The sequence below is a fragment of the Leptonychotes weddellii genome, chromosome 1, assembly GCF_054177405.1.
Source record: "Leptonychotes weddellii isolate Sample4059 chromosome 1, ASM5417740v2, whole genome shotgun sequence".
Classification (NCBI taxonomy): Eukaryota; Metazoa; Chordata; class Mammalia; order Carnivora; family Phocidae; genus Leptonychotes; species Leptonychotes weddellii.
The window spans coordinates 168,001,316-168,019,123 of NC_138369.1; the positions used below are offsets into that span (position 1 = coordinate 168,001,316).

General features: G+C 36.9%; 1 protein-coding gene across 2 annotated transcripts in view; it reads right to left on the bottom strand.

The window, feature by feature from the left end:
• Nucleotides 1-5,456: 5,456 nt before the first annotated feature.
• The window catches only part of NRIP1 (nuclear receptor interacting protein 1), a 176,230-nt gene continuing 163,878 nt past the window's right edge, over nucleotides 5,457-17,808 (bottom strand). For both annotated transcript variants that reach the window (XR_014138734.1, XR_014138733.1), the window contains exons 4-5: nucleotides 13,404-13,766; nucleotides 5,457-11,897 (exon numbers count right to left, since the gene is read on the bottom strand). The gene's annotated coding sequence lies outside the window, so the exon portion shown is untranslated. The remainder of the gene's footprint in view (nucleotides 11,898-13,403; nucleotides 13,767-17,808) is intronic.

Sequence of the window (17,808 nt, forward strand, 5' to 3'; positions counted from 1 at the left end):
AAGAGGAGTTTGTATACAGAATCCTTCTCTGAAAAGACTCTATTCAAACATTTTAATTTGGCTTCACCTTTACAACTACAAAAAGAGAAAATGTGGCAACAAAGGCCATAGACAACTTCTTAATTGTTAATTTTGGAGGATGCTGTTCAAAATATTATGTTCTTTCTTTTTTATTTTTGTTTAATGATATCCACCTTCCTGAAACTCACTTAGCTTCAGTTACACAAAATCCTACAAGTTTTCTTCTTTCTGCTATTTTGTTTTCAGTCTTCTCTTCTAGCTCTGTTTTCTCCTTTCACCACCTATGTGTTGCTGTTCCTTGTGGTTCTTTGCTTGACTACTTTCCTTGATGATCTCAGCCATCTTTATAGTTTGATTTCATCTATGTTCCCCAATGTTTCTCTCCAGTACTAGCCATTCTCTTGACTACCTACTATAAAATATTTAAACTGCTTCTTGACAGGAGCTTCATAGAAACTTCAAACACATGTTTCATATGGAATATTAATCCAAATAATCTCCTCTGCCAGGAATTTGCATTTGTCCATTACCAAACAACTCCCAAGATTTGTCATCCTAAGTTATAAATGTGTCTTCAATATGTCTCTTCCCTTCAATTTCCACCATTCTCCCATAACTCTCTTCTTGAACAATTATGATGCCCTAAAATTCATTCTTTCCCTCCTCAATTTATCTTCCTCCCAGACATGACTTTCTGTTGCTCACAGGAAGAAATCTAAAATTCTTAGTTTAGCAAACTCACTCAGGCATCTTCTAGTCTCCTGCCATTGCCCACTATTAATTTATTCATTCACTCAAGTAATATTTGTTATAATTACTTAATATTTATTTTTAAAAATATAATGTTGAATAAAGTATAGTCAATGAACTTGTGAAATTTACAATCTAGTAGACAGGAAAGACAAATAAACAAACAGAAGTTTTAAAAAGTGGTAGGGACTATGTATTTGGGGTATCTATTCAGTACAGTGGGAGTGTGAGAGAAAGAGTAGGTGATTTTTCTGAGCCACATATATTAGGGAAAGATTCATAGACAGGTGATGCTACACCTGAATCTTGAAAGAGCAAGATGGTGAAGGAGGGAGTTTTGGAAAGTCCTATGCTCTAGACAAACCAAATTACTTGAGGTTTCTTGTATGTTCCCTGTTCTTTCATATTTGCTGTAACTACACATATTGCCCCTATGTCTATTCTCTCAGATGCCTAATTCATTTCTCCTAACCACCTCAAATGTAACCTACCATGTGAACCCTTTTATGAACTTCCCAAAGACTAAATTACTCTCTTTTCTCTGATATATAGCTTGGTCATACCCCTATTCTGCACTGTGGTTAATTGCTCCTTCTGTAGTTATTTGGAGGTAGGGGTTCTGGGGTTTTCATCTTTGCATCCCAATTTCTGGCAGATTATAACTACTGTTTCAATGACCTATTATCACCTGTTGAATGCCTATAATTTACCAAGTATTGATGCATATTATCTCTACTTTTCACAATAATCCTTAAGTATAGACATTATTATCATAATTATAAATGGCAAAACTAAGGGTCAGAGGGGCTATATTTGCCCAAGTTGATACAATTGGTAAGTAGTGAAGCTGAAATAAAAACTTAAGTGTCAATCTGTCTCCAAAGCCTATATTCTTATAAATAAACTACAATATCACCCTAGTGGATACTGAAGGAATGTTGAAAGGATAAATAGATGAATTAATTAATAAATTAATGATTGAATTAATAATCTTCTGGAGTTGAAGGGCACCTGGGTGGCTCATTTGGCTAAGCATCTGACTCTTGGTTTTGGCTCAGGTCATGATCTCAAGGTCATGGGATCAAGCCTCACATCAGGCTCCGCACTCAGCATGGAGTCAGCTTGACATTCTCTCTCTCTCTCCCACTCCCTCTGCCCCTCCCCCCACTCATGCTCTCTCTCTCTCTCTCAAATAAATAAATAAATCTTCAAAAAATATAATAATAGTCTTTTGGAGCTGAAAAGATAAAAATTGAGGCAAGCTCCATACCCATTAGCTTCCTCTCTTACATGAGATAAGGTCTGAACCCATAAAATTTCAATTGCACTCTTGCTGCATGTACCCTAATCATGTCTTGATCTGCCTGTGTCTTGAGCATAACTACCCACACATGCAAAAAAAAAAAATTAATGAGCCCTTCCATATCATAAGATTCTACCTAACAGAACATGAAATAATAATACAGCTGAAAGTAATTACACAGTGGGGAGCAAAGCATAAGATATCATGTGCAGAGTAAAAAGTCTTTTTGTCCAGATAGGAGAACAACCTAATAAACAAAATGTGGTGATTGCAATCATGAAATAGACTTTAGAACCATATTTTCATTATCATTTCAGATCATTTACATAATATCCTAAGTTATGTTATAATTCCTTCAGATATAGTTATATAATAAATAATGTGTAATATTAAAAACACAAATAGGAATAAAGTTTGTTTTTCTTTTATTTGGTGTTTATCTTTTCTGGAAACTCTAGAAGCCAGAAACCTAAAAGTGATACCTAATTATCAGTGTTGTGCATTTTGTACCTATCTTTTATAAGCCAGTTCTGTAATTTGCAACCTCATAAATATAAAGAAAAATTGAGACTAGTTGAATCCACTAAATAGTTAATTTAAGCATACTCATACTATAGTTAATACACAATAAAGTTCTGTTATTAAATTCTAGTGGCTTCTGTATTACTCAGCATACACTAAGCTATGCTGCAGTAACACATAAATCCCTTAATTCAAAGATATGGTAGGCTAAATGTCTCCAGTTATGTCCATATCCTAATCCCCAGAACCCATGCATATGTTGCTTTACATACAAAAGGGACTTTGCAGATTAAGTTAAGGATTTTGAGATAGGAAAATTACACAGGATTATCTGGATGCACCAATGTAATCACAAGAATTTCTTATAATATGAAGGCATGGAGGGTCAGAGTCAAACAAGGAAATGTGAAGATGCAAGCAGAGAACAAAGGGAGAGAAAAAGAGAAAAGAAGAGACAGAGACCAGAGATTTGAAGATGCTATGCTGATAGCTTTGAAAATGGAGGAAGGGACCACAAGGTGAGGAGTGTAAGTGCCCTCTAGAATATGGAAAAGGCAAGCATATGGGTTCTTGCCCAAATCAGCTGGTAAGAACACACCCTAACAAAACATTGATTTTAAGACTTCTGACCTCTATAAGTATATGATAAAAAATTGCATTGCTTTAAGCCTCTTAGTTTGAGTAATCTGCTACAGCAACAATAGAACATTATAAGAAAAAAAGTTATCACTTTAGACATAGCACATGTCCATCACTGGACTGTGCAGGGGCTTTCCTTTACATGGTCAGTCAAGGACTCGCACTGACAGAGACTCCACCATTTGAAAATCACTGGTTGCTGCAGCAGAAGGAAGAAAGTACATGAAGCTTTCAGACCCACTTTTCTATACTTTGGCTTAGAAAATGACACATATCACTTCGGATTTATGATCCTTCGGTCAGAAAGTCACATGATCCTGCATAACAGAAAAACTTCTATAAATTCTAATTTTCCATGAGCTTGGAGGGAAAGAACTGGATATTGATGAGGATTAGTAATGTCTGCCTCAACATTATACAAGGGAGTTGATAAAAAAACCGTGATCAAATAAGGTGAAGAGAAATACTTCTGGCCTGGCCTGGTGTAGATTCTATTCTTTCATAATGTAGAGTCTGCTCTGCTCTTCCATGCCAGTTTGTGTTGGGATGATCAGTTCCTTATTTTATCAGAACCTATACAGTTAATTACAGAGAATTCTCAATATCTGAAACTGTTCACATCTAAATGTCATATAAAAAATCTTTATTAACTCTTTCTATAGTTCTAGCTGTTGTGAAGCTATGTACAACTAAGAATTTAAGAAATTTGTTTCTCCTATACTGTGTGAAATAGCAGCTACAAGTGCAGATCATGCTGGTCTTTAGCAGCTCTCTATTTTTCAGTATTGTTTTCTGTATTTTATTGGACCCACATCGGAGCAGAACAAAAAGATATAACCCACTCTTTCTTTTTATAGAAGTGAAGCTCACAGGTAAAATGAAACCTGAAATCAGTGCCCCAACACACTATTGAACACCCCACATTTTCACTAATGCTGCTAGAGTACTCTAGAACTGAATGCTTAAGCACTTCATGCAAATTTTATATAATTTTGTGGTGTATATTACAATGATCTCATTTGTCTGTGATGTTACAGTATATGTAATCAAATGTAGGTAAGAAAAATTAAGTTTAAAGATGTATATATGAAAGGGAGACAACTTTAAGACAATTGGACTGTTATGCTAGGCAGACTTCTAAGAAGTTCCCCAATGATCCCTACCACCTATACAATCTCATGCTCTTGTGTGAACTCCTTGAATGTGAGCTGGACGTAGTGACCTGCTCTCATGAATAGTATAACAAAGGTGATGAGATGTCGCTTAAGTGATTCGGTTGCAGATTCTCTCTCTTGCTGGCTTTGACAAAGTAAGCTCCCATGTTGAAGAGGTCTATGTGTCAAGGAACTGAGGCTGACCTCTGGCCAACAGTCAGTGAGGAAATGAAACCCTCTGCCCAAGAGCTTGCAAACAATTAAATTCTGCTAGCAACCACATGACTAAGCCTGGAAGTTGATCCTTCCTCAGTTGAGCCTCAAGATTAGACTACAGCCCCGGATGAACCATAATAGTAGCTTGTGGGATATGCTGAGCAGAAGACCCAGATAAGTTGCTCCTGATTATTGACCCACAGAAACTGAGATACTAAATTTGTGTTGTTTAAAGCCATTAAGTTTTAGGTAATTTATTTTACATTTTGTACAAATTGTAATTTATTGTATTTATTAGATAACGAATACTCTAGGATTTGGGGTTTTTTTTTCCATCTTTTATGTTGGAAGCACTCAATAACTTACTAAGAAGAATGTAATAATTATAGTGATATTAATATGGCCTCTTCTGAATTTTGGTGACAGAAAGCATTGGTCTTTAAACTTTTAGACACATTTCTTCTTCATTGAACTATTTTTTTTTTTTACATATTTTCCCTTTAAATTCTTTAAATATTATCACACACATAAAAAACTAACCTAAGCTAGCAGAGAGAAAGAGTAGAGAAAGCAACTTAATTTATATATTTAATATAAAGCATACATACAGATTTGTTGTGTTACATTAATGACACTGCAATATTGGCACAAAGGCACACACTCAATAAATAAATGAAAATCAGAGTGAATCAACTCCAGTGCTGTAAGTTTTAAAAACCTAGTCCTTAAAGGCATGGCAGTATCAGAAGAAAGAAAAATTCATGAAAGGAGTTTTAATCATCTCCTCCCTCCCAAACCAAAAAGAAGAAAAATTACATAATTAATAATACACTAGATCAAAATATTAAGAATTTTAAAGAAAATAAAGAATACATTTAATAAAAGGAAATCACATTCAAAAACATCAAACTATCAGAAGAGAAAACAATTCTGAATCTATACTTCTCAATCCAAATATATTGCAATAAGAGAAGTATACAGTAGAATGCTTCATAGTTTAGATCTGAAAGCTTGAGTTATAATTGAAAAGAACCATCCTAACTCATGTGCTATTACCTTTACAAATATTTCGGAGTAACATTTGTTCAGTACCAAAGTTTAGGAATTTAGTTCCAGTAGTTTTTGAGTCAAGAGTTAAAACAACGTAGTTGTTATATATGAAAGACAGCAATTTGAATTGCAACTTGAAATCAATTAGAAACCAGTCCAGTCTCTAGATGACAGCTGTAATGTTCTTCACAGGGTTAACCCCTGAAGCATCAAATGCAACTACAAATTCAGCACACTAACAAGCTTTTCCATTGCACAAGAGAGTAACTCCACAGAAATCACAATTTCTGCAATGCAATACATTGCTTAGTTTTGACAAAATCTTTAACCTTACATATAATACTGACCAAAACAATTCTAGGCAACATCATTTACTATGTTATTAACTGGAATTATCTGGTAAGGATTGAATAGTTTATCAATAATTAGGTATTTGGGCTTTTACATAATGTGGGAATAGAGTTCACACCATCAACTCTAACACATGGGAGGTTTAATAGTTCTATAAAGCTGGAGAAAATGTAAACCCCAGCCTCAGTTTTCTCACCTCTACAATGGAAGTCTGAAACAAAACATCCTGTATGAATCAGCCAATGCTGCATATGAACTGCTCCAAACTTAATGGCTGAAGACAAAATCCACTTATTCCTTCCTTCAACTAATGGGTTGGCTGTTCTCAGCTAGGCCCACTAATGCAACTTTATCAGCTGGCCAGTCAGTGTAGTTAGCCAATCTTGATGGCATCACTGGGAAAACTTGGCTCTCCTTCATTGGACTCCTCTTATATCTCTCCTGCAGGATAGCCAGGGCATATTCTCATGGCAGGGACAGGGGTCCACAAAAGGAAGCAGAAATGCAGAAGTGTGTTTCAAGCCTCTGCTTGCATCAAGTAGGCTATAAGTCCATTGGTTAAAATAAGTCACCCAGCCAAGTTAGGATCAGAGTGGCAGGTTGCTTCCAAAAGGCATGAAATAATTTTCCACAAAAAATTGGAGTCACTAATACAATCTATTTATCATTAATCTCTAAGGCTCTTTTTCAGCATATAATTGAGTATAGAGTTGTTTGTTTTTTAGGAGGCTTCCAGGACAAACTACTAGCAAATATACCAAGGATGAAGAGGGAATATGGAAGGAAGAAAACCAGCTACCTCTTCGTTGACAATAAGGCTTTGTGTAACTGGATATGAATAGCCTACACCTGAAAAAAAGATTAGCCGTATTTTAATTAAAAGTTAGTGCCATGCAACTAACTGATCTTTCATTCATTTTCCTCTTATTATTTTCTGTCAAAGTTTTCCAAAACAATATAGTAACAAGGCGAGAAAAATTTGAGAGATAGCCATGTTCAATGAATGCATGATTACATCCATTAACTTACACTCTTTATTCCCATTCACAGAAGAAAAAGAAATAAAAAGAGCAAAGAAAAAAAATAAAAAGAAGGGGAGAGTGATACAGCATTTTTTAAAAGAAAGGGGATTTATTTTTGCATATTTCCTTCAATGCTCATCAGATGCTCCTTATAATATCAAAGGGCATCTTTTCCTTAGGATAGTGGTACTGATGGATACTGAAGAGTAATTTGGATCAAATAAGTTGTATTGTGATATCATTCCCAGGAATTATTTTATAAACCATAACTAGATAACAGAATTCTTTTCTTATTTTAGGACCAGAGAAGGAAACTATTACATTTTAGGCTCAATTATGTCCATAGATAGTCTTAAAATTCAAGGTTATAAGTCATAATCTTGGACACTAGTTAAATCATCCAGTAATAAAAATACATCTCTTCCCTGTTTTGAAGGATAACCCTGAGAAGTAAGGTCTGGTGGAAGACAAAGCTATGCAAGCACATATAAATCACAGTTATGTTCTCATTGTAGTTGTGATATCTCTGCTTCCAACCCCTCCCTCTTTTCCTCTCAGGTAGATCCCAAGATTGGAACAAACACACTTTTAAGTTTATCTACACAAACAGTTTAAGGCAATATTCAACTCTATAATCCTAATTTTATAAGAATTCCTCGATTGTGTTAAAAGCTGGGACCAATTGTACTGATGCATGAAAAGATAACTGACATCAATCAACCACTATGCCAAGATGAGAAATCTGGTAGTTTGGCTTCCAAAGCATTTATCTAATTCATATATCTAGGGTAGGGGTTGGGAGTGGGGGTTCAATCTATAGCAGGCCTTTGCATGTTCAAAATTTCTTGAATTATTTTATCTTAGATAAATCATTTGCATTTTATACTCTCTTTCATAACATAGCCCTATTAAGGTAGCATAAAAGTATTTGAAAATTTTTTGCCAGCTAAATCACTCATCTTCTTTTATTCCAAATCTCCATGTAAATTGGCACAATGGGAAGCTGCAGGCTCTTCCTATGGTTTCAGTAACCCCTGTCCCACTGCTATGTATCCTTTTGGGAAACATGACTCTAAATCAGTCTGTTGTGTGTTATCCTTACAGTCAAAGTTTCATTTTCTTTGACTTAAAACAAAACCCTAACATAATTTCATGTATTTGGTGTTGAACCAGGAATTACTGACTTCAAGGTTACTATAACTCTCTTGCTTACCTCCTCTGTTAGAACCCAATTCTTATTTGAAACATTACATGGGGTCAGTTTCAATTTCTCTTGAGATTTCACTTGGATAACACATACAACATAATTTTACCTTCCAATTCACTACCTGGTGAATTGTTCTGTACTACTGTTAAATTCACTGAGCCTACATTTAGGAAATGGGCCCAAAGAAAGAGGTAAAAAGGAGGTAAGGCTTCACACAAATCAAAAATGGGGAAGATGATTTGAAGCTATATTCCAAAACAGATCAGAATTTGCCTATTAATTCTGGAGGCCTTTCACACACTCTCAAATTCCTGGGAAAACACAACACTATTAAAATATCATATTACATGGCCATTCATTACCTTTTATACTACTATTGAAGCCCATCGTTTCAGAAAGTCCTTCCCAAATGGTTCAGGGTGATACCAGGTTTCTGTCACTACCATTTAAATCATCAGACCAGAATATGATCCTTTGCTCTTAATTTAATTTTAATTTATGTCTGGTGGGAAACCCATCATCCAAATCCTCCCTTGAGCAGTTTTGAAAGATAGAATTTTAATTGGTGGGGTCAGAGGCATCAGTGGCCAGGAATCTGGGATCACATGTTACAGGTCTTGGTGGTGGGGAAGGAAGGAGAAGAGAGGAGTAAACTAAAGAGAAGAAAAAGTTATTTTGTTTAGACTTTATATCTTATATATAAAACTAAGGAGTAAAATGTATTTTTGGCTTAGCTCTTAATTTAAAGGAAAAAAAGAAACCTAAAAGTAGCCCCCTGCTGGTCACTCTAATTTCTACCCTATTTGGGTTTGTTTTTGTTTTAATTTATGGAAGTATAGTTGACATACAATGTGACATTCGTTTCAGGTGTACAACACAGTGATTTGACAACTCTATACATGATGCTCTGCCCATCACACGTGTGGCTACCATCTGTCACCATACAACACTATTACAATACCACTGACTTATGCTCTGCCTTTTATTCATGTGACCTATTTATTTCATAACTGAAAGCCTGTTTGCTTTCTACCCTTTTTGCTTCTTAAAAAAAAAAAAAAGAAGGAAGAAAAATCTCTTCCTGGGGCGCCTGGGTGGCTTAGTCCGTTAAGTATCTGCCTCCTGCTCAGGTCATGATCTCAGTGTCCTGGGATCGAGCTCGCATCGGGCTCCCAGCTCAGCACGGAGCCTGCTTCTTCTTCTCCCTCTGCTGCTCCCCCTGCTTGTGCTCTCTCTCCCTCACTCTCTCTCAAATAAATAAATAAAATCTTTTTTAAAAAAAAATAAAAATCTCTTTCCTTACCTATATTTAAGGCTTAAGTTAGCTCTCTATCATTATTTTTGATGTATTGTATCTCCCTTTAGTTGGAATAAATGCACACATACCAACATAAATTCCTAAAGGCAATTTGGTAACATTGTTCTTTGTTCATAAGAAAAAAAATAGTCTTTTAAAAATATATATCTTGTTTTAAAGTTGCATTTAAAATTATATCACGAGTAGGGTGACTGGGTGGCTCAGTTGTTAAGCGTCTGCCTTCGGCTCAGGTCATGATCCCAGGGTCCTGGGATCGAGCCCCGCATCAGGCTCCCTGCTCAGCGGGAAGCCTGCTTCTTCCTCTCCCACTCCCCCTGCTTGTGTTCCCTCTCTCACTGTGTCTCTGTCTGTCAAATAAATAAATAAATAAAATCTTGAAAAAAAATATAAAATAAAATTATATCATGAGTAGATTTGTTTTTGTTATTTGTATCTTATCAGAGCAAAAGGCTTTTGTTGGTTATTTCAAATTCATGGAGGTCTTTAAAAATAAAAAATCAGGGTTTTGGGGCGCCTGGGTGGTTCAGTCGTTAAGCGTCTGCCTTCGGCTCAGGTCATGATCCCAGGGTCCTGGGATTGAGCCCCACATCGGGCTCCCTCCTCCGCGGGAGGAAGCCCTGCTTCCTGCTTCTCCCTCTCCCACTCCCCCTGCTTGTGTTCCCTCTCTCGCTGTGTCTCTCTCTGTCAAATAAATAAATCTTAAAAAAAAAAAAATCAGGGTTTTATTCAAAATTATTTATAATAACTTTTTTTTTGTCTTGTTCTAGAAAATTAAGGGTGGTATGCATAGCAGAAGTCCTAAGGCTATATCTGTTTCACTCTGTAACTGGAATCTCTGATGAAGTCATTCCATAGTCTTATTCTTTAGAAAATAGAACTTCTTAGGGCAGCCTGACCCAAGTGGCACAAGAATGTAAATAAAAATGATTGACTATTTCTCTCTTAACATAAAACAAATATTTTACTACATTGCATACTGTAATGACCTCTCTTACAACCAACACAGAAATATTAACATCTATCATATACAATTAAATACTCAAAGCCCGTTTGTAAGTGCAGCAGTAGAAATGACATCACTTACATTTAGTTACATTTTCAAAAGAAAGCATGATGACTGAAACAGAAGGATTCTCATAGAGAGCTTGGGCCCTGTGACAGTGAAAGAAAGTGATTTCAGAACAAACTACCTATAACATTTAACTGCGTTTTGCTCCAGTCTCTGCTGAGTGAAACATTTGGGCAAGTAGGAAAAGTGCAGAGAGACTGACAGTTTCTTTGGTACTGACTTGGCCTTTGTGCAGACTTTCTGTTACATGACTGACCCCTCCCTCATCCCTCCCGTCACTGAGTCTCAGGAAGTGCCTACAGGGCCATTTGACATCCTCTCTGTTAGACCAGGGATGAGTCGGGTACTCGCAGGCTGGCTCATGAGTCAATTTTAAGAACGTTACTATTCTCCATAATACCCTTGACCTCTCAGAGTTGGTGGTGCGTGATAAAGGTTGCCAGGACACGCTAAACTCTTCCTGAGACAGGGTCCAGTCAACAACTTTATGGCAGGCCTTCTGGACTAAACTTTGCCTAACACCAACAAGCTAGCTGGTCATGAGACAGTCAGGGGACTGGGAATGTATCGCTTGACTAGATTCCCAGATTGATAACAAGACGGGTGAGCAGCTGTGTCATCCGGGAGGTTCAAAAGTCCAGGTTACATTCACGGGCAACTACTACAGCTCCCCTTCCTGGGTCCTCAAGTTCTTCCACCAACCAAAGCCCAGTAGGGGGCACCTTTCCAAAGCTAACCCTAAGAAACCATAGCCTGCCCAGCTCAAAGCCCAGTGAAAAGGCAAGGTTCTCTAAGAGTCATGAGACAGGTGGAAAAGTCCCTGCAGCTGGCTGGCACTGTAACAGAAAGGGCCTCATGGCCGTGTGAAAAGGACGTCAAGAAAGAATGTGAGAGTCAAGCTAGAATCTGCAAGTCAAAGCCGAGAGGATAGATAGAGAATAATGATTTTTCTATGCTTTTGTTGTTTTGTTCATTTGTTTGTGAAAACAGCAGTTCTGTCTCTGGGCTGACTTCATCCCTGCTCTTTAAACGGCTGGATGGTTAAGTGAAACCTTCCATTGCAGAGATGCTCCTGTTGGGGGCAATATTGAACCGGGTCAGGGAAGGGCTTTCCTCCTGGCGGTGGCTTCCCTGTGCCCCACACCGTGGCCTTCAGAGAGATGACTTCACTGTCCTTACCAGGAAAAATGCCAGCACACTTGAGAGTTGGACTGAGCCAGTAAAGTAGCCCCTGAGACACACTGGGTATGTCTTTGGCAGTTCCTGTTTACTTTCCTGAGGAGAGATTACGAGAAGGAAATAAGATCACATTTTTAAGTGTTTTCATGATGCATGTTATCACTGAAATGAAATACTACTCTAAATCAAACAACCTTAAAGTGAAGCACAATTTGAAGATGTTTAATTAATCAAAATATTCATTAATAAATAAAACACATTCTATGAGTGTTTTAGAGGGTATATAACAGCATATACTCAGAAATACTTAAATACAGGCACTATATTTGGCAGAGAAAATCTTAAACTTCTCAGAGGTCTTCATTATACTGGAAAGTTTCGGGTCAGAAATAGGATTTTAATAAAACAGCTTTACTTGGGCGCCTGGGTGGCTCAGTCGTTAAGCGTCTGCCTTCAGCTCAGGTCATGATCCCAGGGTCCTGGGATCGAGCCCCACATCGGGCTCCCTGCTCGGCAGGAAGCCTGCTTCTCGCTCTCCCACTCCCCCTGCTTGTGTTCCCTCTCTCGCTGTCTCTCTCTGTCAAATAAATAAATAAAATCTTTAAAAAATAAAAAAAAAAATAAAACAGCTTTACTTAATCATAGAAAAAGCAAATAAGATGATTTTCTAAACTCTGAAGGAAAAACAGCTATATTAGACTATAAACTGCAAATGCCTTCCTCATTTCAGACTTTCATCTTAGGACAATATTGCCTGCCTTAGTAACTGTGTAATATTAAGAGGAAATAGCATAAAACATGGGAAAATTTTATATTTCCACACATACATATATGTAAATCTATAGAGAGAGAATCTAATAAACCTGTATCAAATCAGTGTTTTAATACTGATTGGAATAGCTTAGGAGTTTATATTAATAGAAAACAATCTTGATTTACTAAAATTTTAGTATTTATGTCTATATATAGACATATATATAGAGAGAGATGTGTTTCTCCCTATTTATGTGTATGTGAATATGCAGACATAAATACTAAATATATATATATACACACATATTCACATACACATAAGTAGGGAGAATGCCATGTGACAACGACGGCAGAAATTAGAATTTTACAGCTATAAGCAAGGAACCCCAAAGATCACCAGTGAAGCACCAGAAGCTAGAAAGATGCCAGGGAGGAATCTACTACAGGTTGCAGAGGGAGCATGGCCCTGCCAACACCTTTTCAGACTTCCAGGCTCCAGACCCCTGAGATAATACATTTTTGTTGTTTGAAGCCACCCATTTTCCAGTACTTTGTGTTGGCGGCCATAGGAAACTAATCAAGATGCTGTGGAGCAAACCTTTAGTCTTCACTCAACATTTTCTTAAAATGCTCTTGTCCATAGGTTTTCAACACCCCATATTATTCCAGGAGTCCTGCCACACACTTTTTAGGACTCTTCACCCTGTTTCTCACATTCTCATGTTCCTTGTTAGAGCCTCTCTAGTTCATGTCTACAACGTGAACCTCTCGAAAGCTCCATGGGCCGACCTACTGGCCATCTTTCCCTGCTGCACGCCAAACTCAATAATATTCAGAAGCCTCACCTACCCTTTCAGAGTTAACCATTCTTTCATCCATGTTCCTTAGGCTAATGTTCCCTGGGAGGGCTGCAATGAGGCTTCTTAGCTTCTCTTGTTTTTATGATATCCTTAAGAATAAGAAATACCTCTTTGTAAATCCCCATCCCAAAGATGAGTCGGAAAAGTCTGGAACACTCCATTTTGGCATTTTTCCCTTCACTTCTTCCACTGCTGTCATTGGCTGGCAGTGAAGTCTGAACCTCCTACCGCCCAGGATTACTTCCAAAGGGGCCTCAATATGAGAATAAGCCTTTCTTCCTCTCTTTTGGCCCCAGGTGAAGGGCAGGAAACCAGTCAGACGAAGATGTCCATGGGAAGGCTACAGATCAGACTAAGATGAGGAAACAGAACAAAGCAGGGAGTGTCTGCTGTGGAGGCCACCAGGAAGGGATCCACCTCTGTTCAGCACCCCAAATTCCTTTCTTTTGCAGCTTTAAACTGAATTTTATCCTGCTTTGGAACAACTTTAACAGTTTAATAAAGTTCTGACCTATCAAGAAAAAAATCTTATTGTATTTATTTATTTACAATTTTTCAAGTGAACCCTTTTTTCCATAAATGGAGGGAGGGAAATCAATGACCAATTTTGGATTTGGGCAGTGCCAACCATGACGATTTTTCAAAACTAGAATATTGGGATATAATCCAGCTGTCTATTATGAGGGTTTCCCAAACCAGCTAAAATTAAAAAAAAAAAAAAATTCTATGTTTTGGTATCCAGAAAATAACATTTTATGTAAAAACAGAAACGTTCTTTTTGAGGCATACACATCAGGAGAATTGGTAAGTTTAGGGTCTAAACAAAGACTTAACATGAATTTTACAAAGGAAAAGAACGGATCATTAAACTACTGTTGAAATTTTTTTTAGTTACTGATACTTCTCATCATCACTAGAATACCAAAATGGTATGGCTTTAAAGTAATGAGACCCATCTTTATCCGTTTGTGATAAGTACCTGAGTATCACACGTGTATACTATGCCTTCTGGTGTGGGCCCCCTTCCTGAGTCAGAGCTGGCTTGGTGTGTACTCACATGAGGGGAAGGGATCTCTCGAGAGCTTCTTCATAAGGCACTATTCCCACTCATGACCTAAGCACCTCCCAAAGGCTCACTTCCTAATACTATCGACTTTGGGGGTTAGGATTTCAACATATGACTTTTGTGGGGGGACACAAACATTCAGACCATAGCAACCATAAAAGAAGCTATAAATAAATAAAAATACATGTTTTAGTGAAGCCACAGTGTTGAACAAATGTGATTTTTCCTCAAATTATTTTATAGATTAAATACAACTCCAGCAAAAATATTTTAATTATTTTAATTTGACAAACTATTTTTTTTAATTATACAGGTGAGAACTGCCAAAATATTTTTGAATAAGAAGAGTAATGGGGAGAGGACATTTTTTCATAGTATCAGAAATACTTAAAGGATAGAGTAATTAAAACAGTATGCTGGAATAGATAGATAAATCAATGGGGAAAAAACAAGCTCAACAATAAATTCAAATATTTATAAAATGGCAGTAAATGGTAAAGTTGGAATTGTAAATTATTGGGGAAATGTTGGGTTGTTATTAAATAAATTGTGCTAGGAAAAATGGCTCAATATTTTGTGGTAAAGCTTATAGTAAGATACATTCCAGCTGAATCAAAGAGATAGATGTAGAAAAATGAAAACATGAGAAAATAGAAGAAAATATACCTAGCTATTTATGTGACCTGACTGAGAGAAACTAAGTATTAATCCAAAGCGAGAACCTGCAAAGCAGGGCTTCACAGTGTGGTTTATTAACCACTTCATTTAGAATCAGCTGGGTTATAATACAAACAACAGTTGGTAGGGCTACTGCAGAGAATTAATGAATAATACACCCCGACCAACAGGGCCCAAGAATCTATGTTTTAATGAAAACACTGAGACATTCTGATGCACATTAAATTCGAGAACCACTTCCAGGCAGAATAAGATGGGTAGATTTACTACACAGATATGGGTATTTCTATAAAATACACAAAATCAAGAGTCAAAAGAAAACGTGGCAAAAAAAATATTACAACATTACATAACAAAGGGTTGAAAAATAAGACATCAACAAAAAAAATTAGAAAAGAGAAACAGACTTTCTCAAAGGAAAAGCAGGTAAAGGATGGGAATAGGCAATTCACAAATAGAAGAAAAGGATGAATAAGCAGATACAAAAAAATAGTCAATTCTCACTTGCAAAATAAAACCAGATGCAGATTCCTTTACAAATTGAGAAAGATGTTTTTAAGTGTAATGGCTAGTGTTGGCAAATGAACTTGTCCTTCTCAAATATCATGTGAGAGTTTCATGTGATACGGTTTTGCAGAGCTATTCAGCAATATGAATCAAGTGTCTAACAATTATTAATATCTTCTGACCTAGTAATTTCTCTCTTTGAGAGTTATCCTGAGGAAATAAACAGACCTGTAACAAATATTTATGTACAAGGATGAATAAATAAAAGCAAGGATTAATGAACTCTTATGTACAACAATGAGAAGTGAAAGCAACAAAAATCCCTCAAAGAGAAGTTTTTCATATATTACTTGATTTGGAATATGCTCATGATATAACTTTAAATGGAAAAGATCAGGACACATAACATTTCTCAGCTATATGATTCCAAGGTGTTTTTTGGTTTCATTTTGTTTGTTTTTATTTCTTTGTTTTTATTTATTTATTTATTTACTTTAAGTAGGCTCCATGCCCAGTGTGGAGCCCAGCACAGGGCTTGAACTCACGACCCTGAAATCAAGACCTGAGCTGAGATCAGTAATCCAACACTCAACTGACTGAGCCACCCAGGTGCTTCTGATTCTATGTTTGTATTTTTTTTTTTTTGGAAAGGTACTGGGAGGGGCACCTGGGTGGCTCAGTCAGTCAGGCAACCGACTCTTGATTTCAGCTCAGGTCATGATCTCAGGGTCCTGGGATTGAGTTCGTGTCAGCCTCCACGCTCAGTGAGGAGTCTGCTTGAGAATTCTCTCTCTCCCTCTGCCCCTCCCCCAGCTTGCACACATGCTTGCTGTCTCTCTAAAATAAATAAATGAATCTTTAAAAAAAGAAAGAAAAGATACTAGGAAAATGTGATTCTCAGAGAACTTTAATAACATACAATTGTTTCAATCTTCTTCATTCTTTTCTTAATTTTCCCAGTTTTCTGCAAAGGAAATATATTACTTTGTTGACTAAAAAAAAAAACAAGAAAGAAGTAGTTTAGCTATTTCTTCAAACAATGCTGGCATGACATAACATTTTTTTAAAGCTTTCATTTAGAAGTACATTCTGGACTGTTCAAGCCATAAGCACACATGCACAAAAATAGTCTTATTTTTTATAATTACTGCCTTTTGGGGAGTCAAAAATTCAGATAGTGCTATGGACTGAACTGTGTCCTTCAAAAAATGCATATATGAAATCCTAATCCCCAATATAACTATATTTGGAGATAGGTCCTTTAGGAGGAAATTAAGGTTAAATGGGGTTATAAGAGTGGGGTCCTAATTCAATAGGACTGGTGGTCTTTAAAAAGGGAGTGAGAGTCCTCTCTCTCTGCTCACACACCAAGAGAAGGCCATGTGAACACACAGTGACCAGGTGGTCTCCTAGAAGCCAAAAGAAGAGGCCTCCGAATGAAACCTGTCTTGCCAGCATCTTGATCTTGGACTTCCCAGCTTCCAGATCTGTGAGAAATAAATGTCTCTTGTTTAAGCTACCCAGTCTATGCTATTTTATTGTGGCAGCCTGAGCTGACTAATACAGGAACTCTTGCAATCTTATCATCCTACTTGGTTTTAAACAAGTCTGTCAGTTTGCAAGATTCAAATCCACTTACCAAGAAGCACTTTATGGACAATAATAGAAATGTGCTTTTTGAAAAAAAAAAGCACTTCCAGGGGTGCCTGGGTGACTCAGTTGGTTAAGCAGCTGACTCTTGATTTCAGTCCAGCTCTTGATCTCAGGGTCATGAGTTCAAGCCCTGCATTGGGCTTGGAGCTGGGCTTGGAGCTGGGCATGGAGCCTACTTGAGAAAAAGAAATAAAACAACAACAAAAAAACACTTTCTTGAGAAAATCATCTTACAAAGAAAGAGACTACTCAGAAGGGAATGCCATCCATCATTTGGGTATATTCTATTTACTTATTAAACAATCTGATTCCATTTTTTTGGGAACAGATTAAGAGGTTCAGAGTTGCTGACTGCTGGCTTTTAAACCTTTCTTCAATGACTTTGCTGATTTGCCAATGGTGAAATCTTTGGATATTGATTATTAAATTTAGAATTGATCTCAAATAAATGTTAATAATCCTATATTTTAGTTTTCATCGGAGTAGGTAG